This window comes from Podarcis bocagei (genome assembly GCF_964188305.1).
Source record: "Podarcis bocagei genome assembly, chromosome: 15".
Lineage (NCBI taxonomy): Eukaryota > Metazoa > Chordata > Lepidosauria > Squamata > Lacertidae > Podarcis > Podarcis bocagei.
Genome location: NC_138141.1, coordinates 16,122,609 through 16,131,296, shown reverse-complemented (window position 1 = coordinate 16,131,296; position 8,688 = coordinate 16,122,609).

Here is an 8,688-nt window from a genome sequence, read left to right as displayed (position 1 = left end):
AATAATAATGCTTTGCAAGACCTCAGAATCAGGTCTTGTGAAGTCCTGGCACAGTTCTTGACAAGGCCCACTGATCAGCTCTGGTGGAGCATGCCTAGTGCTGGGCACAATGTTCTGTTCAGGGCTTTGAAGGTGCCACCTACCAGCTGATGGGCAGTGCCCACAAAGCCTGTTTCAGCTGAGCCAGACCTTTATCTGCCCAACACCTTATATCATAACACACACACACACACACACACACACACACACACACAGCACATAGACCTGGCTTGGGCTAAAATGACCACATGGGCCAAACAGGGAGGCACCATGGACCAGTGATTTCCTAACAGTGATGTAGAAACAGGTTAACCCAAGCAAGGTATGCTGCAATCTGAATCCTGACCTACACTAAGTTTTGCATTTGCTTTTGTTTATCACTGGGCTTGTTGCCAGTTTTTATTTTCTTTCATTTGCCTCAAAATCAGACATCTGGCTGGATTGCCAGAAATGATTTTGACCGTGTAAAAGTCAGCAGCATCACTTAAGCAATGTAGTCAATGCTTGCAAATGAGGGTTGCTGGAGCACTGCCTGGATGCCTTGTTTTGTGAGTTGCTGCATGGGACACTGCATGGAGTTTCTTTCCTACTGTACCTCCCACAAAGAGAGCATTAAACCCAGAGGGACAGTGTGAATGTTGACAGGAACATAAGCAGCTCCCTTATACTGAGCCAAACCACTAGTCCGTCAAGATTAGTATTGTCTATGTCAACAGGAAACAGACCTACAGGGATTCAAGCAGGAATCTTTCCTAGACCTACATAAAGATGCTGGGGATTAGGTTTGCCACCCAACCCTTAAAAAACGTGATCCCTGCCTTTTTTGGGGAGAAAAGTGCCCCCCCATTCTGTTGGAACTTTAAACAGGAAGCATTTTCTCACGTATTTGAGCTCACCCTCCTCCTCCTCCTCCTCCAAACTGCATGGATAGAAGGTGGTTCATGAGGAGAACAGCTGAGAGTGAGAGTCATCGTGAGATGCAGGCAGAGGGTAGGGTTGGGCTGGGAAGAGGAGTTTGAGAGAGAGAATTTTTGCGCAGGCAGGGGGTGGGTTGCAGAGGGGGTGCTCACCTATAGTGGTCCTCTGCAATGAGGGTCCAGGTAGTAAGGTTCTGGGACACAGCTGAGCTGACTGTCCAAGTTGGCCAGAAACAGATGCATGCTGCAAAACACGTTGCTGTGGATTTTCAGAAGAACAAATAAGGCAATGAAGCAGGGATTTCAGAAATAAACTCACATAGACAAGCCACATAGAATAAGGATCTAGCTCCTATGCTAGGCCCTTGTAAGGCTTAGTGGACAGAGATTGCTCTATGGGCGTCAGTTGACACGGTGCACAGACAAGTTGGTATTACAGCTTAGATGGTACCATCGAAGTACAAAACTCAGTCTGCAAGGTTGGCAGTCGATGCAGCAAACTGGTGGCATGAGAGGTAAGGCATCAGAGCTTGACTCCTGGGTAGGGTGGTGACTTATGCAGAAGAGGTCATAAAGGTAAAGGGACCCCTGACCATTAGGTTCAATCGTGACCGACTCTGAGGTTGTGGTGCTCATCTCGCTTTATTGGCCGAGGGAGCCAGCGTACAGCTTCCGGGTCATGTGGCCAGCATGACTAAGCCGCCTCTGGCAAACCAGTGCAGCACATGGAAACACCATTTACTTTCCTGCTGGAGCAGTACCTATTTATCTACTTGCACTTTGACATGCTTTCGAACTGCTAGGTTGGCAGGAGCAAGGACCGAGCAGGGACCCTTGCGGGGATTCAAACCGCCGACCTTCTGATCGGCAAGTCCTAGTCTCTGTGGTTTAACCCACAGCACCACCCGTGTGCTTAGTTGTATGTATGGATATGAGTTTAGAGAAAACAAATGTTTCAAGTAGAAATACTCCTAACTGTTGTGGGGGAAATTGTGAACAGATGACCAGTGTGCCTGCTCAGCTTGCTGTCATGGTGCTAGCTCTTGTTGGGCAACTTCAAATACCCTGCTCTACTTTCTTTGGCTTCTGCGTCTTTAAATCAGACTTGGTACCAGGACGTTTGCATTTGTTATATATATGAAAAATGGAAAACTGTGACCTGCCCAGCTCAGGGGGACATTGCACCACCTGCCTCCCCATGTTGCAATCACATCCTTGCAGTGAGCTCTGTGTCTGACCATTCCCCTTGGCCAGAAACAAGCTGAGCTGGTTCCAAACAGGCTGCCAGGTTTCAGGTTGAAATGTATGGTGCCTGCCGTGTGCAAATGGTGCTCAAGAGAAGGGGCCAGGTGATGTTTTACTCAGCTCCGGAGGCAGCCGCACATGTAGCGACAGCAATTACAGCCCCACAATACAGATTATTTTGGCCTTGCGCATTTCAATGGTCTAATGGAAGGCCGATTGCAGGCAGGAGTAAAATATCTCCGTAATAAACCCGAAAACGTTTGGCTGCTTGAACCGTTGCCAGTTTTTATAACAATTTCCATCTTAAGCCGGCTCAATACATATTTAATGAAATCTTCTATAAAACCTTTAACAGCCCTCAATTCATTCCAAGTGGTAAATGAGTCAGCAGTTTGAAGTGATGAGCTGGATTCACACTGTCTTCGTTACTTAAGAAGCAGAAGTGATTCTTTTTAATGCTTTTCTCCTCTAAATAACTTTAAAAAAAGAGCCAAGGCTGTATCAATAAGAAGGCAAAAAAACATCCATGCGTGCCAGTTCCGTCTCATAAGAGCCAATGATTTGCGTCAGTCGGAGATGCGCTCATTCTTTTCGCAATGTTTAATCATTGGCTGGGCCTAGTAATCCATCAAATGTGTGCAGGTGAGGGCAATCCTATATTGCGGGATTGTCAACACTGTTTCCTGAAAATTCATGAGGCTAGCTGAGAAATCATGATGTTTCATGCATGCAATATAGCTTACCCTCTTCCTCATCCCAGTGTCTTGAAACCTTCATAGATATTAATTTCATCCGTGACTAAGGATGTAAAAGGCACCATTTTCTGCCCTGCCCTGTATTTATTGCATGCAGCCCTGTTTTCATTCTGCTGCAGTTTGTTTTCCACCGAAACCTGTCATTTGTCTCACTGTCGGTTGTGGCAAAATGATGTAATATCAATAATGTCAATTACGTTGTTCCACTCTGTTCATTTCATGCAAAGGAAACACAATGCAAATAAAGTGGGGGGGGGGGACGTAATCAATTGCATACTGTTTGCAGACAGAAGTCAACCACTGCTGTGGATTCTGACCCATAGTTGCTAGATTGATTTCAGTTTTGGACATGAGATGAATAAGAGAAAATTGGCCATTTCGGCTCCCATTTCTGTGAGAATTCCCTGACATCTCATGCATTAGGAAACTATAATGGCTTACAAATAGGGGCAGTGTTTCAAATACAGTGGTACCTTGGGTTACATATGCTTCAAGTTACATACGCTTCAGGTTACAGATTCCTCTAACCCAGAAATAGTACCTCGGGTTAAGAACTTTGCTTCAGGATGAGAACAGAAATCGTGGTCTGGCGGTGCGGCGGCAGCAGGAGGCCTCATTAGCTAAAGTGGTGCTTCAGGTTAAGAACAGTTTCAGGTTAAGAACGTACCTCCAGAACGAATTAAGTACTTAACCCGAGGTACCACTGTAACTAATAACAAACTCAGGGTCTAGACATAAGCAGAAATGGAGCCAACTCCATTGACACTGAGAAATAAGAAGGTATCAGCCTCCTTGAGGTTTGCAGAAGCACACTGGCTTTTTCTCTTTCAGCAACAAAACCCTAGCAGGGCGACCACTCCAGCCCCCACAAAAGCTCAGTGTGAGGACTGAGCATGCTCATAGTCACAGAACGTTGAAAAGAGCATCTGCCTTGCATGGAGAAGGTCCCAGGTTTGATCCCTGATATCTCCAGCTAGGGCTGGGAATTTCCTGAAACCCCGGAGAGCCACTGTCAGCCACTGTAGACAACACTGACCATGGACCAATGTCCTGACTTTGTATGAAGCAGATTCCTACTTCCTAAGCAGATGGGCATGTAGATAGAAACCCGAATAGCAGCATTCCTCTTAGGAGGGCGGGTATACATTGCAACCACTTTTTAAAGGTCCTATTGGTCCATCAAGCTGTCTGCTATTCCTCTACCTTCTAGCCCAGTATTTGTCTGTTGACTAGGCACGATTCACAACAGCTCACCAGACTAAGCTCCAGCCTCAGTCCTTGGTTCAAATTCCGAAGTTACTATTGCACATTCTCAGTGAATTAGGCAAAGGAGGCAATGCATATTGCCTGTTGCGTTAATGCTAATTCGTAGTCATTCAGGCATGTTGACATCTGGTTCATCCATGGTCTGTAGAGATGCCCAATGTAACCAGATTGCCTGCTGAAATGCAAATCACATACAGGGCTTGCTCATTTTGAAAATGAACTGCCAGGTAAGGCAGAGGCAGCCATCATATCAACCCATTATGAAACCCCTCCATAAGGAACACAAATCACTCTCTTTCTCTCTCTCTTTATTTTGGTGATGGTGGGGACTGTTTGGTCTTTCTGATTGTGTAATTACCAGCTAGATGCCAGTGAGTCTCTATAACACATGGGTAGGCAAACTTTTTCAGCAGGGGGCCGGTGCACTGTCTCTCAGACCTTGTGGGGGAACAGACTATATTTTGGAGGGGAAAAAATGAACAAATTCCTATGCCCCACAAATAACCCAGAGATGCATTTTAAATAAAAGGACATGTTCTACTCATGTCAAAGCACCAGGCAGGCTCCACAAATAACCCAGAGATGGATTTTAAATAAAAGGGCATATTCTACTCATGTAAAAACACGCTGATTCCCAGACCGTCCACGGGCTGGATTTAGAAGGCGATTGGGCTGGATCCGGCCCTTGGGCCTTAGTTTGCCTACCCATGCTATAACATTCTTATGCTAGTGGGTTAAGAAGAGATGTGTCTGCGCAAAGCTTTTAGATGAGAGCGAATCACTATTTGCCTTTCTAAAGGCCTTTATTTTGCATTATGTCCCTTTGACTTGATTCCAACAGGTCGGCAATGTACAAAGGCAGCAGCCTGCCGGGGGCGTGGCTGCATCGCTTTGTGGTTTTCAGCAGTTAATTTGTTGTGAGAGATGCAGGGCTGCTTTAGGAGGGGGCATAATGCTGCAAATGCTACATAATTGAGATAACAGTGTGGAAAGGGGGCACTCTCATAGCACATTGCCTTCTGGCCTGTTCCGGGAAAGGAGAATGTCTTCAGAGGGTTACAATATCTTCCCTGCAGTTTTGTTTGCTTTAAAGCTGTAGCTGTAGTGGAAGATCTGCCAGAAAATTGTGTGTGTGTGTGTGTGTGTGTGTGTGTGTGTGTGTGTGTGTGTGTAGCCAGAGTCAGGTTAGCAATAAAGCACCCAGTGTCTGAGAAGTTAACTTTTTATTCGAAGAAACCCAAACCACACAGGCTAAGTATTGTCTACATTGATTGGCTGTAGTTCTCCTGGGTTTCATGCAGGGGTCTCTCCCAGTCTTACTTGGAGATGACAAGGGTTGAACCTGTGGCCTTATGCATGCAAAGCAGATGCAGTGCCGCTGAGCTATGATAACTAATGAGATCATAAAAGCATCCCTGCTGGATCAGAGTAAGAGTCCGTCTAATTCCCACAACAGGCAGGCAGTTGCTTCTGGGGAACCCAAAATAAGAAACTGCTATTCAGGTATACTGCTCCTGTCCCTGACAGTTATTAGAAAACCTCCAATAAATAAGCCAATAAAGGTTGAGAGAAAATGCTACAATGGCAGTGCTTGAGCTAATGCTTCCAACAGTATCATTCAGTGGGAAATAGCATGTCCTGTTGATTGTTTTAAATTTCATTTCAGAAACTTTCAGCTCTCCCTATCTGCTATTATGCCAATCTGCTAGCCAGGAAACATTGGCAAAGCTTCACAGTAATGGATGTTGGTATTAGATATCACTCATTACTGGGTGAATAAGGATATGCATTACAGTCCTCATTTTATGCAATTGAAATCCATTCTCTGTCACCTTATTTGACACCCCCAAGCTCTGGCCACAGGAGGGTCTTGCAAAGAGACCAACAGGAAGTCTCTAAATAGCAGCCGGCCGGAGCAGGGATGTGATCAGTAGGGAGGGGGGAGAAATTTTTATTTTGTTTGCATTTCCACAAGAATACGGAAACCAACTGGACTGGCAGCTGGACCCAACTTTCACAGCGGTTATAGGACAGCATTTTCCGTTGTAATTAAGAATAGCATTCAAGGCTAAGGGATGAAGAGCAGGCTGCATGGCATTCACAACTGTATCCTTTAACATCTTTTCCCCACTTCTCCAGCACTTCACTGTCCCGCCTCCCCAGTACTTGCCACCTGAAGCAACTGCCTCACACAGTTTAATGGCAGGGCTGCCATGTTCATCCCTAAAAACAACAACACTGCTTTGCATTGATAGCAAATGGCAAGGGAAGAATAATCGCAATGGCAGCAAATGCTGCAGCCACCACAAAGAAGGCCTTGTTTCATTCCACCAGATTTCAGCTAGTAGAGGGGCAACAAGCAGATCCTCCCCTTCTGATCAGAGCATTTGAGCAGGCTCATGGGAACAGGGATGGTCATAGGAACATAGGAAGTGGCTTTATACTGAGTCAGAGCATTAGTCCATCCAGCACAGTACTGCATCCCCTCCAACATTTCTCTGATGAAAATAGGGATGTCCTATTCAATGATGGTGATGATGATGATATACTCCACCCATGTGACTCAGTTGCCCCAGCCACTCTGGGCAGCTTCCAACATATATAAAAACATAATAAAGCATTAAACATTTTTAAAAAACTTCCTTCTACAGGGCTGCCTTCAGATGCCTTCTAAAGGTTGTAATTTACTTATCTCACTGGCTCAGGGATTGCACAACTCCATACCCTCCAACATTTCTCCAGTGAAAATAGGAACTTCCTAAGGAAAAGCTGGACATTCCGGGATCAAATCAGGAACTGGAATGGCTTCTGTAAACCCAGGACTGCTCCTGGAGATAGAGACATTTGAAGGATCTGGTATTGTCTACACTGACTCTAAGATTTCAGGCAGGTTCTCTCCCAGCAATTGAGAAGCCAGAATTTCAACCTGGGAACTTCTGTATGAGAAACAGAGGCTATGCCATGAGCTACGACCCTTCCCCAATTTCTCCAGCTATCCTGGTTCCAACCTTTTTACAATATTGTTGTAGTCCAGCTTTGAAATTAGGGAGGTGATACAAAGCCTTTCTGATTAGATATCAAACAAGGGCAGTCATAACATCTTAATGGGATCGATCACCTGCAGCTGGACATCTTAAAAGTACAGGAGCCTGGATGAATTAGGACAGGGGTCAGCAAACTTTTTCAGCAGGGGGCCGGTCCACTGTCTCTTAGACCTTGTGGGTGGGGGGCCAGACTATATTTTTTGGGGGGGTAAATGAACGAATTCCTATGCCCCACAAATAACCCAGAGATGCATTTTAAATAAAAGAACACATTCTACTCAAGTAAAAACACACTGATTGGCTGTCCACGGGCTGGATTTAGAAGACGATTGGGCTGGATCCGGCCCCCGGGCCTTAGTTTGCCTACCCATGAATTAGGAGGTAGTATATTATCTAAGAATTGTGGAGGTATTCTAACTTTGCAGATTCAAATTGATTAGGCTCGTAGTTCTTAAATTTTGTGCACTTTGGAATGTATGTATCCACTGACTTTCACAGTTCACAACTGCTACTACACAGTCCTTGTCTCGGGGTGTTGTAAATAAAAAATTCCTATCATGGGGGCAGGGGAATATAAAAATGCATTTTAAAATGTGTACTCTGAGAGAAAAATACATTTTTAAAATGTGTATTTGAATGCATTTTTGTGCATTTTACAGATTAAAGCAAAGAGAGGACAGAATGGATTTTTGGGCAAGCAGCATGTAAAAATGACACAGAACAGAAATAGACTGATTCGCTCATCCCAAAGCTCAGCCTGGGAACATCTTGTCATTCAGTTGTAGCATCTTTAACAGTCTGTTCTAGAAAGTAATGTACTGATGAAATGCCACTCTTGCTAAGATGCCCCTGTTAGCTTGCTTCCTAATATTGCTGAGTGAAGATAGGCACCTGACTGTACCAAAACTGACTTAATTAAGGATACATACCAGTAGACATAGGGATGTCACTTTGGAAGTGGCCATCAGCAGCACCTGCCAGGTCCAATGAACTTTTCAGTGATCAGCATTTGGTCGAAAATCAAAGTGACTGATTCAGTGTAACCATACAGCTGTGGAGTGGAAGCATGCTACAGTCAACCATGATGATCGGGGGGGAATAAAATCCCCCAAACCTGGCATTGAATCCCCATAAAAAAGAATACTGCAGTGTAACCAGAACAGCAAAACAAAGGCATTTTACGGGAGATAAACTCTGAATTAATGCAGATGTGACTTATCTAAATTGGGGTGATCCAGCTACATTTTCTAAAGCTGCTATTTGAAGAACTTTAGACCTTGCCAGTTATCACGAGTTCATAAATATGACGGCGCATACCTTATCCATTTTTAATCGCGGACACACAAATCTCCGACAAGCACATCCAATGAAACCAGTTGACTCTCAGCTGATCCCATCCATCTTTCATGAGGCGGTGGAGGG